This window comes from Lonchura striata, chromosome 11 (genome assembly GCF_046129695.1).
Source record: "Lonchura striata isolate bLonStr1 chromosome 11, bLonStr1.mat, whole genome shotgun sequence".
In the NCBI taxonomy this organism is placed as follows: domain Eukaryota; kingdom Metazoa; phylum Chordata; class Aves; order Passeriformes; family Estrildidae; genus Lonchura; species Lonchura striata.
This window is the reverse complement of record NC_134613.1, coordinates 19,946,538-19,963,903: the sequence shown is the minus strand read 5'-3', so window position 1 is coordinate 19,963,903 and position 17,366 is coordinate 19,946,538. Positions and strand designations below refer to the sequence as shown.

General features: G+C 48.3%; 2 long non-coding RNA genes across 2 annotated transcripts in view; both read right to left on the bottom strand.

Moving 5' to 3' along the window:
* Window positions 1-7,397, bottom strand: part of LOC116183995 (uncharacterized) — a 30,408-nt gene extending 23,011 nt beyond the window's left edge. Inside the window, exon 1 of the long non-coding RNA XR_004148713.2 lies at window positions 7,295-7,397. This is a non-coding gene — a long non-coding RNA (uncharacterized LOC116183995). The remainder of the gene's footprint in view (window positions 1-7,294) is intronic.
* Window positions 7,398-14,213: 6,816 nt separating this feature from the next.
* Window positions 14,214-16,533, bottom strand: LOC144246954 (uncharacterized). Its single transcript, XR_013340679.1, has 2 exons — window positions 16,433-16,533; window positions 14,214-14,972 (listed from the first exon to the last, which is right to left on the bottom strand). It is a non-coding gene; the product is annotated as an uncharacterized LOC144246954 (long non-coding RNA).
* Between the last annotated feature and the right edge of the window lie 833 nt (window positions 16,534-17,366).

Below are 17,366 nucleotides of genomic sequence, written 5' to 3'. Positions count from 1 at the left end.
CAGAGCACTGCAAGGGGACTCTCGGTGGGGTCAGCCCGCGGCGAGCCGCCACAGGGCGGGCTGGATTTTAATAAAAAAATAGATATTATCGGTTAAGAGGGTGCAATATTTTGGCTGGGTGACCCCGCTGCGCGCCCGCGGAGCGCCCGCGTCCCCCCGCGCCGCCTCCCGCCGCGCTCCCGAGCGCCACCTCGCTGCGCTGGGCGCTACTGCAGGCGCGCAGAGCCCGCGCACCTGCGGGGCCGCGCAGCGGGGCCGGCACCGGGACAAGCCCGGGACAGCACCGGGACAAGCATCGGTACAGCACCGGGACAGCACCGGGACAAGCCCGGGACAGCACCGGGACAAGCACCGGGACAGCACCGGGACTAGCCCGGGACAGCACCGGGACAAGCCCGGGACAGCACCGGGACAGCACCGGGACAAGCCCGGGACAGCACCGGGACAAGCCCGGGACAGCACCGGGACAGCACCGGGACAGCACCGGGACAAGCCCGGGACAGCACCGGGACAAGCCCGGGACAAGCCCGGGACAGCACCGGGACAGCACCGGGACAAGCCCGGGACAGCACCGGGACAGCACCGGGACTAGCCCGGGACAGCACCGGGACAAGCCCGGGACAGCACCGGGACAGCACCGGGACAAGCATTGGTACAGCACCGGGACAAGCCCGGGACAAGCCCGGGACAGCACCAGGACAGCACCGGGACAAGCCCGGGACAAGCCCGGGACAAGCACCGGGACAAGCCCGGGACAAGCCCGGGACAAGCCCGGGACAGCACCGGGACAGCACCGGGACAGCACCGGGACTAGCCCGGGACAGCACCGGGACAGCTCCGGGACAAGCACCGGGGCAGCACCGGGACAGCACTGGCGGCACCGCCCCCGCGGAACTCCCGCGGCCAAGCCGCAAAAAGAACAGAAAGAGTTTTCTCGCTTTCTCGGCAACATTTTTCTTTTTTTTTTCTTTTTTTTCTTTTTTCTTTTTTCTCTCTGCGCGGTGGTGCCTGACCTCGCAAGGAGATTGAGCTCGGAGCGCAAACTACTGTGATAGGATTGGACATTCTGTTAAAAACAGCAAAATCTTTCTGCCCGCTATGGCCCGAGTACTCAGGCAGCAATTTTTGCACCAAAAAAAAAAAAAAAAAATTATTAACTACTATTAACTACTATTAACTACTTTGTTTGAATCAAAATGATACTTAGAAGGCAGAGTAATTTCCTTATGGACCACGTACAACTTCTATTTCTCAAGATAATTTAACATTTTTTAATCTGTTTGTTTTCCCCAGGAAAAAAAAATAAATTAAATGGTAAAACGCCCAAACGCCAGAATTAGCTGATATAGTTTGAAATTCCCACGTCGCTTAAGGGAATAATCATGATAATAATGGAATAGGAAGCAGTGAATAATGCAATGTAAAGAAGATGATGAAAACGTAAAGTCTCGAAATAGTTTCAGCACTTGGAGGACCCATTTGGGAAATTATGAAAAAGAAAAAGGAAATAAAAAATAAGAAAGAGGAAGGCCCCTGCAGGCTCACAATAGGGACAATGTCACATGCGCATTTCAAAGCACCCCGCGGATCTCTCCGCGGGCCGGCTCGCGGGCAGGTGGTGCGCGGGGAGGAGGATTTTGGGGGGATCCTTTTTGAGAAGGGAGCGGCGGCACAGGCAGGAAGGAAAGGAGAGTCCCCTTCTCCCAAGCTTTTGGTGGCTTTGGGTGACAGCGGAGGGCGGACATGCCCCGGCTCCTCTTCGCCCTCCCGTGTGCACAGAACTCCTGCCCAGCAGCACACACGGCAGTTGTTTAGCATGAAACGTGCTATTAAGCACTGATCAAGAGCATCCACATGTTATTCCGATAATGTAAAGAGCTATTAAGAGCCATTTGACTTTACCAGAAAGTAGCGAATATTAGTTAATGAGTAATGGAGAAAATAGAGAGATGCGGGGCGGCGGGCCCCCGGCCGGCCCCAGCACAATTGGATTCTTTCAAAGAAAGCAGGAAAGAAGAGGGAAAATCGCTCTATTTTTTAATTCCGGCGAGAATTTCAAGCGGGAACAATATAACCCAACAGCTGCGACAGGTGGAAGAGAGATAATTGAGCAAAGGCTGCTTTTGACAATTAATATCGCGGGGAGATAATGTCCCCGGTCGGGGTTTGTTAAGAGCCCAGGGATGCAAAGAGACAGTGCGGGGGATGCAGCAACACTCAGAAAATATGAAAAACACTCAGAATTACGGAAAAGGAGAAAAAAGACACCAACAAAACAGGAGGGTGAAAAGATAGGGAAGAAATCCCCCCTGTCCAGTGCGGACAGTGGATCCCCCAGACTGAGAAATTGCCCGTCCTAACACTACCTTTTTTTAGTTTGGTTGGGATTTTTTTGGTGGTTTTATTTGTTTGGGTTTGGTTGGTTTTTTGTTGGTTTGGGGTTTTTTTTGTTTTGTTTTGTTTTTTGGTTTTTTTTTTTTTTTTTTGGTTGGTTGGGGTTTTTTGGGTGTTTTGTTTTTGGGGTTTTTTGGGTGTTTTTTTTAGGAAAGAGTGTTTCAGGTAGACAACTTAATGCCCGGAGTCTTTTTTTTTTTTTTTTTAATGCTTTTATTGCTATTGCACTTCCTACCACAAGATGCAGAGCAAGTCAGCGGAGTTTGTATTACAACTATGTCATAATGTTTCACTGATGCAAAACATGTAGCCAGAGGGGGTTGCTAATGATTCCTGGATTAGAGAGAGGGAGAGCGAGAAGTGAGAAAGAGAAAACCTGGTTTCTTTTTTTTTTTTTTTTTTCCTTCTTCTTAAACTACGTAAAACCTGCCCATTAATAACCAGCCCTTGTGACATTTCAGTATCTCGCACAGACACGCGGACCTGCCATAAGCCTTTTAAACACCGCAAACGTTTTGCATATTCCACCTATTAATTATGTTTGCAGCCTATTAATTTCAGGAGGTTCTTTTCAAGAGAAGACAACTTCCAACTTTGTATCCGCGTGGGGGGCGGGATGCTCCAAGGGCTGGGGATTTCCGCTCGGGGTGAGCACCGCTTCAAAGTTACCCCACCACTGCCCCCCAAAATCTCTCCCCTCTGGCCGGGATATGTAAAATCTCTGTCCCGGCTGCTCCGGGTGCGGAGCGGCTCCTCTCGGGGCGGGCAGGTGCCTGGGGAGATGAGGAGAGGGGTGGGAAGGAGAAGATGTGGAGATTAAGGAGCACCCTGCCGAGATGCCACCCGGCGCTGCGGGGCTTTCCTCGCCCTCCTCCCGTGCTGGGCTCTAGGCCCGGTCGCAAAGGCTCTCCGGGGCAGGGTGGGAGCTTTGGGGGGAGGGATGGGACTCGAGAAGGGCGCAGAGCCCCCCTGCACGGTGAGCAGGGAGAGGTGGGGTTCGGGGCTCGGGATGCCCGTTCCCGGCCTCGTGGTCCTCGTTCCCCGCAGCCTCTCCAGCAAGGCTGCAGCTGGAAAAAATTTTCCCCATTTGATAAGATAGTTTTCTTTTGAATTTCTTCCCTTCTTTCTTTTTTTTTTTTTTTTTTTAATTTTTAAAAAAAATTTTTCTCCTGAGAATGAACCTCTGCAACACGTGCAGGGAGCGACGGGCGCCCCGAGGAGCCGGGCAGCGCCCACACAGCTCGGGAACCTGGCGGGGGGACAGCTGCCACCTCCCCTGTCCCGGCCACCTCCATCCTTCCCGCAGGCTTCGGGGCGATGCTGGCCGCCGTCCTACTCCTCCTCCCCCCAGGGGCAGCCGCTCGCTCTGTCCCTCTCCTCGGAGTGACTCTTTGCCCTGTCCCATCCCTGTCCCCCGCTGGGGAGGGACCCGCGCGGCCAGGTGGGACCAAAGAGCCCGAGAGCTGCAGCACCCACGGGAAAAGGCAGAGGCGAGGAAAGGGCTCGGGTCATGGTTCCAGCTCCTGAGATGTGCCGGGCAGGCATGAGCTCTGCCCCTAAACCCCGCCTAAGCAGGACCCGCGGGCAGCTGCCAGCCCTGGAGCCCGACCCCGAGCCCGCGGTGCCAGCAGCCCCGGGCACCCCGCCGGGACGGGCAGGGCAGGAGCTGTCCGGCCCTTTCATCTCCGCATTTCGCTCCGAAGAGATGAAAAATAAAAAAGTTTCAAATGTGACCTACTTCCATCTCCCCCTCCCCCCTTCCCTTCAGATATTCACGTCATCTATTAAGGGAGGGTGGGGGGGAGAGAAGGGAGAAGCTAAATTTACGAGGTCTGGTGGGTTCTGGAGTCTGGGTGCTGGGAAACAGGTGTTGGCAGTTCGCTAGAGTGTCAGTCAACTTTTGGAGATGAAGTCATTAGGGAGGTAGTCTCCTCGGAACAATCTGGTGGTTTCAGTCGGAGTTAATTTATACCGAAAAAAAAAAAAAAAAAGAGAGAGAGAGAGAGAGATGAGGGAAGAAAAAAAAAAAAAAAAAAAAAAAAGGAAAGAAAGGAAAAAATAAAAGAGCCTGTAGAAATACCGAAGGGGACAAACATAACGAGAACAGATTCACACTCCCACAGATTATGCCACTTGGAAGTCACATCCTGAGAAAAATAGCCGGCTCTCCACAGCGGCGGCGCGGGGCGGGCGGGGGCTGCGGCGGGGCTGGGAGGGCACAGCCGGGGGGAGAAGAGGTCCTGTCCCCTCCCCTGGCGCCCCGCACCTCCACCGCCTCCCTCCGGCTCCCAAGGCGACAACCGTCCGGGAGGGGACCGGCCCGGGTCACCTTCTGCCTGTGTCCCCCCCGGGGCTGGAAATTGCCGCTGACCCTGAACTGTTGGCGGCTGTCTGCGGAAAGGCCGGCGATCCGCGGGCCGAGACAAAAGGTTTCGTGTGCACAAACATGAAAAAATCTCCTTCAGGCCTGAGCACGGCGCTGCTCGGAGCCGGGGCTGGCGGCCGCTCCGTGCCGGTGAGCCGGGGGGCGGCGGGGGGCGGCGGGGAAGGAGGGGGGCTCCGGCAAAGGCGTGGTGCGAGCCCTGCCTGCGAGGCATCGTGGCATATCATGTGCTTCAAAAGATTGGGGGGGGGGGGGGGAGGAAAGGAATGATGCTCAGATCCCATCGCCCACCCCCCTTTGCATTTGGGTGACAAATCACCTCCGTTGTATCAACCACTTGTTTCTTTTAGTATCGCGGGGAAAGATTTCATTAATGCTCCTCCAGCTCCCCTTTCCCCCCCCCCCCCCTCCCCTCCCTCCAAATCTATTTTCTTGCTCAGAGTGTGTCTTCTAATCATAATTAAAATCGTCTCATATACATCGGCGTCTCTTGTGTGCATATTGAATTGCAGGTGACTGGGCGGAATGTTATTTCACTCGTGTCTCTCATTTTTACATTTACACTCGCACGAAAACCACCACCACCACCACAACAACAACAAGGGAGGGGGAGGTGGGGGCAAAAGGAAAGAAGCAAAAAGCCCACCACGTCCCCGGCCGCGGACAAGGTGCACTGTGAGCAGCGATAGAAAGGCGATAGTCACGATCGATGCTTTCCCAGGCAGCCGCCAGGTTCAACCCCACGGCCAGCCCGCTACTTCACTTAATATAATTCAGATTAAAACTGAAGTGCTGGCGGAGGGAGCGGCTGTCGCTGGGTCGCAAGGACAGCAGCGGGATCTGCTGCCCCGGCTCAGGGGTCACTTCTATTCAGCGATTTCCACCTTATTTCCTATATCCTGCTCTTTAGGCGCGGGCTGCGCATCTGCGCGGCGGTGCGCGTAGGTGCCGCTCTGGCACTGGGCAGAAAGCTCACCCAGATGACCTTTTTCCTTTTTTTTTTTTTTTTTTTTTTTTTTCCCCTTAAAAGCAGAGAAAGATGATCTCTGGGCCGTTATTTACAGCCACGTAATTAAGTCAATATGATGGTCTCGAAGCAGAATCCCAGTCCCACTCGCGGTGGAGCGAGAGGGGCTGAAGCCAAGTTTATTGTCTATCACTTCAAGGGATGGGGGTTAATTGAAGCGCTAGTGGTATTATTTCTCTGCGTCCGAGGCCACAAGCAAAGCACAACCCGAAGTGCCGGGTGTTTATTCCAGGCGGTATGACAGTCTGGATGCACGGCGAGGAGAGTGTGGGAGAGTTCAGGCGAGGGCTGAGCCAGCCCCGAAAGCAGGGCTGAGCCCTGTGTCTTCTTTTTCTTCCAAGCTTATCAGGGTTTATCATTCGTTTCTTTTGCTTTACTGATTTTTTTTCCCCCTTTTTTTCCTTTTTTTTTTTTTTTTTTTTCTTAACCAAACAGATACGCTTTTCTCATTTAATTTCCCGACACCGTATTCAGCCTCTGCACTTTAAAGTCCTCTGAGCGATAGGTCCACGTTTATACCTCCTCTGGAGCAAGTGCAAAATACACTTCAGCTCAAGGGCTGGAGAAAATCCTTCTCCACAAGCAGAAGCTCTGCTGAGCAGCCTGGTGCTGCTGATTATATAGTGCAACTTGAAATGATCTCAGCCGGTGGAATATTAATCAAATCAATCAGGGTTGACAAATGAGAAATATTTGAGGGAAGGTGGTAATTTACAACTTTGTTATTAGTTAAGAATCTCCCGCCTTGTAAGAGTAATTAATAACTCCTGGATGGGAACAATTTGGAGACGGCAAGAAGACAGCGTCTTGAAACAAAACAGGATAAAGAGAGGGGTTGAGAAGTGAACTGCGCCTCCGTGGAAGAGAAATTGCAAATGATTTTTTAAAAGATGTCTACGGGGGCACTATATATATAATATGTACATAATGTATACACAAGTATAAATATGGAATAATCAGGCGAGCGAGCGAGGGAGACTGGACAGGAGACAAATACTGAAAAAAATAAATCAAAACATTGATTCTCGTGGTCACGTCTCCCATCCAACGATTAGATGAAACGCTGGGTTTCAAAGTACTTCAAAGAAATGATCCCCAAAATGCAAAAGTGCAAGGCAGAAACCAAAGGAGTGAGTCCGGAGTGAGTTGAGAAATGTATTTTTCCCTCTCTCTCCCGTTCACCCACACTCCCCCTCTCCCATGCCTGATAAATGTGAAGACCCCTTTTTTCCCCAACTCCCGCTCAGATGGGAAAACTCAATTGTCTGCAATGTTTATAGTGTTAACCCTACTTATCTACAGAACCCTCCCCTCCCCACCCCTCCTTTTTCACTTTCCATAGACACACATTGATTATTAGACTGTATGGACCCCCCTCCTTTTCCACAACCCCACCCTCAACAACTGACCAAAATAATGACTTGTTGGAAAACTATAAATCATTTTCGTGTTTCAATCCCTGAAGACTCTATTTAAGTAAATAGGCTTACTGTGAAACAATGCATAGATCCAAGTCCTTCTCCGGATTGCTTCCAAATGCTGCCATCTCCAAAACTTTTATTTACAAGAGAAGAAGAGGAAGAAGAAGGAGGGGAAGGTAAAAAAAAAAAAAAAAAAGAAAAAAAAGGAAAAAAAAAACCAACCCAAACTTTGGCAAACTTTATCTCTTCTTTATTATAAGCTTCAGCCTCGCCTTGGTAAGCCCCAGCCTGTTCTACAAAAGGTGGCTAGAGATTGAGATTTATTGGTTTCCAAATGAAAAGATTCATTCGATATAAGAGGTTAACTCAAAGTTCCTTAAACCGTGACTAGCATTGGCAAGGAGCTTTGCCTAGTCAGCACAAAGGCAGTTCAAAGAAACCTTTAAAAATACACACAGATATACATACACACAAACACACTCTCACACTTTAGCCTCAACTGCAATTTTCTTTTCATTTTTGTTTCTTTCTGCCATTACAAAGCCCTGAGCCCCTTTGTAGGTAGCTGGAGGTTTTTTCTTTTTTTTTTACTTTTTTTTTTTTTTTTTTCTCCAAGCTGAACTTTGCCATTTTGGTGTTGACCAACCCCCTTTTCTTTTGCACCAGTGAATGAAAAGACTCGGTGGAAAAAAAAAAAAAAAAGAAAAAAGGAAAAAAAAAGAAAAAAAAAAGATTAAGAAGTAAACGGGGTGAACAACAACAACAAAAAAATCTTTCTAATTTATAGCGAGCAGAACAACGTTTAAAAAATAATACAACCCCAAATCCGTACAAAGCGGGGGGGGGGGGGGGGGGGGGGTCAGGCAAGGTGACACGGGAGAGAAAAGCCGCCGGGGTGCTCGGAGCGGGTTTTGGGGGGCTGGCAGCACACATGTCCCGTGTCCGTCTGTCCGGCTGTGTGTCCGCCCTGAGCCGCACACAGCGGCTGCGGCTGGAGGCTCCGTCCTGCGTGTGCAGCCTGAGCTATGGAAATGGTAATGAGGGAAAATTAACCCGGCCGTTTGTTACATTGCACAGAGATCAATGCCTGACCCGGGGCTGAAGGATAGCTTACTGCTGCAGGAAAGATATGAGATAATCGCTCTGAAACACGCTGCTGCCGGGGACAAACAGGCTGATATTACCCATTTGAATATCAGTGATAAATAATAATAACAATAAATAATAACAATAGATAACAACAATTAATAATAATAAAATATAATATAATAAAATTATAAAATGATAAAATGATAAAATGATAAAATGAAATTAAATGAAATTAAATATTATAATAATAATAATAATAATAATAATAATAATAATAATAATAATAATAATAATAATAATAATATCGACAAGAGGAAGGTCTCGCCAGAGCGTGCGAGGAGCTGGAGAGCGGAAGGTGCGCGGAGCTGTCCCGGGGGAGGCTGCGGAGCTCCCGGCCCGCCCGGCCCCGGCCCCGGCGCTCCCCGGGGCTGCCACGTCCCCGCACCGGGATCCCAACGGGAACCCCGGGGCTGCGGGAGGCTTGCGGGGATATTAGAGCGAGGAGAAGCTGACCTTTTTGGGATTTAATGGGTTTTTTTTTCAGTGACACCTCGAAATAAAACATGAGAAGATGAAGGGGTTGGACAAATTCAGCTGGAGGACAGAGACTGAGCTGCTGTCTAAAAAGCAGCCAGCGGAGGCTAATGAGACCTTTGGGGTAGGAAAAGTGTACTTTTTTTTTTTTTTTTTTTTTTTCTTTTAGTAAGACATCAGTAAACCCACAAAATTGAAAATAGTAGCAGTGCAAAATGAATCATCCTCCTATAAAGGGACTAGGAAACACAAAACAGCAGCGGGGAGGGGGTGTCTATCAGGCGTGGAACATAATAAAAATATATATTTTTAAAGGCAGCTGAGGAAGGTGGCATGGTTCTGAAAACATGCTTCTTGCCATGTTTCAGAAGACAATATGGACAGTGTGATGTGCTCTGACCTGCCTCCTATTGTACAAGTTCGCCATTGGCTTCAGCGAGGGAAAGCTCGAGTTTTATCTGAATAAAGTCCAGCAAACTTTGCTGGATAGCAGCCCTTCCTCTCACTGCTCCTTTGAGCTTCACGCAGTGGCAGTACAAAAATTAGTTTGGGTGTCAATGTCTCTTTTAAGGCTTTATCCTCAAGATATTTTGCATATGCTTTTGTCAGAGTTTATTATTAATAATATTATTGTTGTTGTTTTTGTTGTTATTATTTACTTTAGTGAGGTTTATTTTTTTTTTTAGCTTCTTTTTGAGGCTAAGTGAAACTGTCTGCCGAGAGGATGAAATTTGAGGTCACTGTACAGCTAATTTCCAGGGGTCGTTCACTAATAACGACGCAGGAGATAAGGCAGAAACTTGTTGGCTGACATTAGATTCTGCAGGAAGGAAAACCTGCGAGTGGAATCCATTACATCTGCAGCGCGGGACGACTTTCTTGTCCAGAAAAATAAACGTTTCAAAGAATAGGGAGGGACAATGCTGTCCAAGGAAGAAACGGGAGGCGCTGGGGTGATTTGGGATGCCCGGAGCCCTGCAGAGGATGGGAACAGCCCCGCTCCCACCGCCAACCCCAGGCAGCAGAAAAATGGTCTGAAAAAGGCTCTGGGGCAAGGCAAAAAAATATTGGAGAAGGATGGAAAATCGCACTTAAGATGACTAAACAGTTTGTGATCAAGGGGAGAGAGCGGCTGGTGAAGCCGCTTTCAAAATTAGGATTATCTTTAAACCTGGGAATTAAGAGTGGCTGAATGTGGCTTCGCCTGCGGGGCGGGAGTTTGTGGGGAGCGAAGGATAAAGTTTTAACCCTCGTACCTGGCCAATAGAAATAATCACGGGAATGGTTAAAAAGCCGCTGGGAAGTACCAAACGGAAAAACAAACAAACAAACAAGCAAAACCAAATTGTGAAACTTCCCCGAAAGCTCGAAAGGGCACGAAAAAGGGGATTGGGCAGGGGAGGGGAGGTGGAAAAAAGGGAGAGAAAAATGATTCTGTGATGCCTGGATATTCCGACAGGAATGAATGAAAAATGAGAAAGCGGAGAAGAGATTCTGCGCAGCTATATGGCAGGGACTTAAAAATTACATCTGGAGCGGAGCTGTCTGGCAAGTCGTTCTTGCTCTTTGATATCATATATATATATATATATATATATATATACGTATTAGCAACAAGTATTCAACGATCTAAACTAATTGATTCTGAAGTTTCCTGGAATTTGTCCAAACAGCAATATACTTTTAATTGTACATTGCTTAAAACTCCATTTCTCGAACAGTGTGAAACAAGTCATAAAAGTCATAAGGCGTATCACTGTTTTTTCCCCGCACATACTCGTCCAACACCCTCAATTCTCTTCTGATGAATTTGAAGAGGTGCAAAAATAATTTCGAGGACATGTAACTACACCATTACAGACACCTGGAAATTGGTAATCCATTTAAACTTATTGAGAAGGCACTTCTGATTTTAAGTTTTAGTGGGAAAAGAAAAAAAAAAATTAAGACACCTTCTCAACGATTTCTACTTACCCACGAGCAAGAAAGGTTTTGAAATCTAATTTTAAACCCGAGCACTAATGTTCCACTTGGGCTAATGAGGTAGAACTGGGTTACTGTGCAAAGTATTGGGGTGGAGATAAAAAGGCCTGTAAAGTTTATATACATTTCTGTTTTGCTCATCCCGCCCTTGGAAACGCAGCCAGCAGCATCCCCAGCTAATCAGCCAGAACCAACCTCAGCAAGCGAACTTTTGTTTTTCAATTAACGACACTATATTTTCAGCATTAGAGGCCATGGCTATAAATATCTGACTATTTCTCTTAAAAAAAAAAAAAAAATTACGACAGAAGACTGACTGCCCCCTCCCCCCCCTTTCCCTGCACACCCACACTTTTCGTGTCTAAAATTAGCAGGGAAACTATGCGATGGAGCTAAAGGCAGCGAGGCTTCATTAGCTGCTGCAAAGGCTTGGCTTGGAGCTGGGGCCGGAGCTGCAGCCATCAAAGGAAGCCAAACTGCATCTTTGCAGATCATTTTGGCGCTTCAGAGAGCGATTCAGGCTGGAAATCGGTAAAATCCACGCAAACCTTTCTCCTCTCGCTACTAGGCACCCTTTGACACAGTTGTATTGAAGTTGGGGCTGGAAGGTCCTTGGAGGTCTCCGAGTGTGACAGTACTTAGAATAGCGGGTAGATGGCACAATTTTCTAACATTTAGAGAGAAGAACCCACGCTGGGAGCAATAAGTCCATTTAAAAGCCCTTTATTTAAAAGGAACAAAGATAACTGACAAACAAAGTACAGAGACATCTCAATGAAATTTCTAGAGAAGAATAAAAAACTCTCTGCAAAGGAAAACACGAATTCTCTGGTTTATTTATTGTTGTTTTAAGTACAATACCGAAATGAAATTAAATTAAAATGTAGATGTATCTAACAAGCTCCGAGAACTGAGGATATTTAAATCAGGGATCCAGGATAGTAAGATACGAGCAGTTATTTGAAAGGAAAGAAATTCAGAAAATAGGGGTAATGTTTCAGAGTGAACACAGCCCTCGCATGCCCGTTGTTTAAAGGGCTCCATCACATCAGCACATGCAATTTTTTTTTCCAAGGCGAATCGGAGAAAGATGTGGTCAAGGGTGTGTGTGCGTGGGGGGGAGGGGGGGGAATAAAACCAGGGAAGAAGGGGGAGGGGGGAGAAATCTGAGGTTAGGAGCTACTTTCTAGGAAAGGGAAATAATCTTAAGGGTGCTATGTGGCTGCATTTCAGTAATTTTTTTTTTTTTTTTTTTGACAGTGCTTGAATCCAACAATGAATGGTGCTTCTTTCTGAGTTCATTCCTTTTACACGCATGCAGGGTATTGGGTAGGGTTCAAAGCAAAGGCTAAGAAAAAGGAGAGAGAAATTTCAGCAGAGGTAGGCAGCATCTCTGAGAGGTGGTGTGGCTCCTGAGCCGCTCGCAAGCATTTATGAAGCGACACGCAGATAATTCAAGGACAATTCCCCCCCCCCCCACCTTTATTATTCATCTTGGACTTCGAAACTCGACGGGTTTTGATACCGAATACACGTATGTTCGATATTTTGGGGCTGAAGGCAAAAAAAACCCCGTGAAAGTAGGGGGGAGAAGGGAGAGGGTGATGCCGAGAAATTAGGCATTGATCCGGGTTTGATCGAGTCTGGGAGCTTCCACCAGCAATAAGCAGGCAAACACTCCCAAAACAGAGACCAACACACGCTCCCAGCTCCACTGATTATGTTAAAAAGGAGGAAAATAAAAGGAGGACGGGTGAGAAAAGAGAAAAAAAAATAAAAAGCGAAGGGGGAAAGAGGCAATAAGCTGTATGTTCCCTCGAATCTGTGGTGCTGTAAAGAAATCAGTTTCCGTATAAATGATTGTATTTGGGTGGGTGCTTTTCCGACTTATTTGTTGAGTAAATCTCTCTCACCGCGCTGAAGGCGAATCCCTGTTGATAAATCCATCATTACCGTTTGGATACAGGGAGACAGCAGCGCCACTAAATTTATCTTACATTTGTAGCGCTTTAATAGACATTTATTAAATGCTTTCAGAGAGAGACATGGGGCGCCTGATTACATCCTAGTTATAGACAGAACATAAAGACACACGTTAACAGCAATTTACAAGAAGGAGGGGGGAAAAAAAAAGAATAAAGGAAAGAAAACAAAAGAAAAGGCAAAGTTTGGGAGTGAAGCTGCTGGGAACCAGGCAGCGTGCGCCTCTCCGTATGGCCGCTAAATACCAGCTTTTTTCTCCTGCATTTCTGGGAATATTAATCGTGGCCTAGAGATGAGTGTGCATGTCTCCATATAGAGTAAGAGCCATGCACTCGCACACGCAGATGCGCGCGAATGGATCAAACAAGGCGACGCAGATTTCTGTTCCATTCCCCAACACACAAGAATACAGGAGAGCATTTACAATAGATTCATCGCCCTCTTCCACACTCGCCCTCCACCCCCTTACCCCTCTTACACCCCCCCCGCCACCCCCCCGCCAGCTTTTAACTCTAATTTCAATCTTCTTCAACTGGAGAATCTCCAGGGACCTGGGCAAACTTGTGTAAAATAGTTAAACCAAGCGTGTTTCAAAGAGGATTGCTGAGTTCCTCTTCCTGCCTTAATAAACCGAAAGGCCCAGTTCAAAGAAAACACGCTGGAATCAAAATTCAAAATATCTCACGACTCGCACGGATGGAGCAGGCTCCGAGCGATGGATACGGCTTCGTGCGTTGGTGGTCATGTAGTGACAAACATTTCACCCTCTTTTTTTTTTGTGTATGGAAACCCTTCCTTTGGGCTTTTTCTCCATTTCTTAAATATATATATATATTTAAAACCTTTTTATTTGCTTTCAAACCCCTTTCTTTTAGCGTCTCTCAGGTACATGTCTAAAGCCACCTCTCGCTTTTATAAAGTGAACCCGCTCCTGCAGAGATCCGATCAAATTCGGGTTCACGCCGCTCACTGCCCTCCTCTCCCCAGCGCGCCCGCACCGCGGAGCCTCTGCCTCTGGACCAATGATTTATACACATATAGATAGATTTATTTTGTTTCCGGGCGTCTCGCAAGGCTCGCCTCCGCGTTACCTTCCCACCACCCGAGTCACTCCAAGGGCAGCATCGCCCGGATAACACATGGAGCTCGGAGCTTCTCCTCCTCTAACACCGCGTGGGTCGCCTTTCACCGGGGACAGGGACACACACACATACACACACACACACACACACACAGAGACATCCGCACAAGCACTGAGCTGATCCCTGCACCTCCAGGAAAATAAATAAATAAATAAATAGCCACCACGCGAAACCTTCCCTCCACCTCTGCCCTTCTGCGAGAACACTTCTTCTATCTAAAAGTTTCCGAAAGAAAATAAATACAAGTGACACAGTGGTGGGGGAAAGCTCATTAGTTCGTTGTCCAAGTCTAATAAAAGAACAGAAGTGCAAATTATAGAGTTCAGCTTCAACACACGCTCTGTCAACTAAAATCAACCGAGTGCAGCCTTGATTCAAATAGCTGCGAAGTTGGTCCGCAATTCAAAACCACCTTCCCCCTCTTCCCTTCCCCTTCCCACCTCCACCCTCCGCCCTGCCGCAGGGACATTTGGTTGGAAAAATATTGTTCCAAGGAAGGTAATGATAAAGCTTAACATTAGGAAGAGGAGTGCGCAAACTCATTTCCCCATCGGTAATCCCAATAAAAGGAACGTGGTGCTTCGCTGGGAAGGGCTGGGACGGGGGCTGCGTGTGTGTGAGGATGAGGGGGGAGGAGGAGGGACAGGACTCCTGAAATAACATCTTCTTTCCAGCAAGGTAGAAGAAGAAACGGCCCCTTTGTTTTGATAATTAGCTAAGCCCAAACTAGGAAAGCAGATGTGTTTGCTTAGCTAATCATAAGACAAGTTTCTTTCAAAGAACTTCATTGAGCGATGGCAATTCTGAAGGAAGGAGAAGGATTTTATTTTCCTCTCTCCCTTGCCTCCCACCCCCTCTATTTTTATTATTTTTTTCCCCTATACTTCTAATATGATAGAAACGCTTCCGATTACCTAGATGGGAAGAAAGCAAACCCTCTTCATCATAGCACCGGGCTCGCCCCCGGAGCAGCGCAGCCACCTCGGGCTCTCCCTGCTGCACGTTACCAGCCAGATCTGTTGACATTTTACGTGGGGGGGGGGGATGGGTAGAGAGAGGGGAGGAAAAAAAGAGAAGTGGGAAAAATAAAGTTTTAATGACATGTATGACATATTAAATTAGGCAGTTTTACAATTGGGTTTGAATGCGATGCTAACTGATTACAACTGTGTTATCAAAAGGGTGATAAGATTTATAACTTCGCCAGCACAAGCCTCTCCTCTTAATGACAATAGATGTTCAATAGCAGAAATCTGGTTTCTATTTCCCAAGAAGAGACGCTGTGTGTCTCCGTTGCCCCTTTATTACCGCAGGATTCAAGATCCTCTCTAAAACAGCTCGGCACTTGGAAATCCACAGGCCAGGAATACCTTTATGGTCCCTATTAACTACTGTGTTATTTACACTTTCGCTGGTGCTTCTCACTCAATACCCCTATCACATACGGGGGGATAAGACAGCCTCTCTCCTTGCCTTTCGCTGCCTGTTTTGGGTTTATATTTTGCATTTCTTTGCTTTACAAAAGGTGGGGGGTGGGGGGGGGGGAAGGGGAGAAGGGGGAAAGGAAAAAAAAAAACAACCCCACAGCTCTGTCCCTTACACCCTTCTCCTCCCCAGCTCCCTAAACCAACACATTAAGCAAACTTTAAAAACTGGGTTCCTATTACAAAGCAGCGCCCAGGACTAACTGCTTTAAAATTACTGCATAATTAGATTTAGTTGAATTTCACCATTAATTAGGCAGCCGCACTGCGGGGAGCCTTTGAAATCTGAGAAAATGGGAAAAATCATCTGAAGCACGTTTTTTAAACCCAACTTCAATAAATCCTGACAAGGCCTGCATTTCTCCGTGTATCTCTTTCCATTCTACAAAGCAAAGCGAAGCGAGCGCGATCCCCAGGACCCACTAAAGTTTTAATTAAAAAAAAAAAAAAAAAAAAAAAAAAAGAGGCGAAAGAAATAAAAATAAAACCCATCTCCATTCCCACATCCCGCTCCTTATCAACGGCGGTTGCGGAGCGCCTCGAAACATCCCATTTTCTCCTTGCCTTCTCCTCGCTATCACCGGTTCTTTCTCCCCTTTATCTTTTATGGAATTTTTTCTTTTTCTCCCATTTTTTTTGGCCCATCCCGAGGATGCCGCGCTGCCCGCGGGCGCGGACCCCGCGATCCCGGCCGGGGTCGGTGTGACCCCGCCGCAGCGCGCCGCGCTCGCACGGGGGAGATGCTTCCACAGGTCACTGACACGCGGATGGGAGCCGGGCTCGGGGAAGCGCGGCCCGGCCCGGCCCGGCCCGCGGGCGCTGCGCGGGGCGCGGAGCGGAGCCGCGGAACCCCCCGGCTGCGCGGGGCCGCCATGTTGGCCGAGCTCACGGACCCGCCGCCGCGCACTTTCCCACGCGTCGCCCCCGCGGCCGCGCAACCCCCCGCTCCTCCTCCAAACCTCCAAAAAAAAAAAAAAAAAAAAAAAAAACACCTCCAAAATAATAAATAAAATGAAACCTCCCACCGGGCCTGCCCGGCCGCCGGCGGCGCGGCTCCGCGGCAGAGCCCCGCGCACGCGGAGCTCCGCGCGGTCGCAGGCGCGGACACGCGCGGACGCGCGGACACGCGCGGGCTGGCACCGCCCGCCCGCCGCCTCCCCCGGCCCCGCTTTTGTCTGAACTTGGGGAGCCGCCTCCTCCCGCGCCCCCTCCGCGCCCCGCGGGGCCGGGGGAGGTTTGGGAGAGCGGCGGCGGGAGGGCAGAGCGGAGGAGGAGGAGGAGGAAGGGGAAGGGGGGTGAAGAAGAACCTTTCCCGAGCTCCGGGTTGCGCCGCGGGCGGCTCCGCAGCTCTCGCTGTCGTTCCGGGTCGCCTTTGGCTCTTTCCCCGCCAGTCCCGGTGGCAGGGGTGGGGGGGAAGGAATAGAGCGAGCTGAGAGCAGATTAAAGCAGAAAATATAATAAAAGGGAGGGTTGGGAAGTGGGGGAACCGCAAGGAAAAGAAAATAAATTAGACACTTAGAGGGAAAGAGTCGCCATGTTTAACAGCTTTTTTTTTTTTTTTTCCTTTTCTTAAAAAAAAAAAAAAAAAAAAAAGGATCTCCTCAATTCAACATAGAACAAGCTTCTCCATCCCAACCCTCCTCTTTTGTCCAATTCAATCTTTGGATAGATCTTTTGTTCTAACTCAGCATGAAAAGAAAAACTTTCTTTAAACGCTATAAACTTAAAACTAACTGAAGTCCCTAAACAAATCCTCCTCTGAGCATTCCAAACATATATACACGGGGCTTGTGTGTGCGTGTGTGTGTGTGTGTGTGTGTGTGTGTGTGTGTGTGTGTTTTTATTTAACCCTGGTGCATTTTCTGTTTAATATTATTCTCTGTGAACCAAAGCTCGCTGCAAGAAACTTATAAATACAGAGATAGC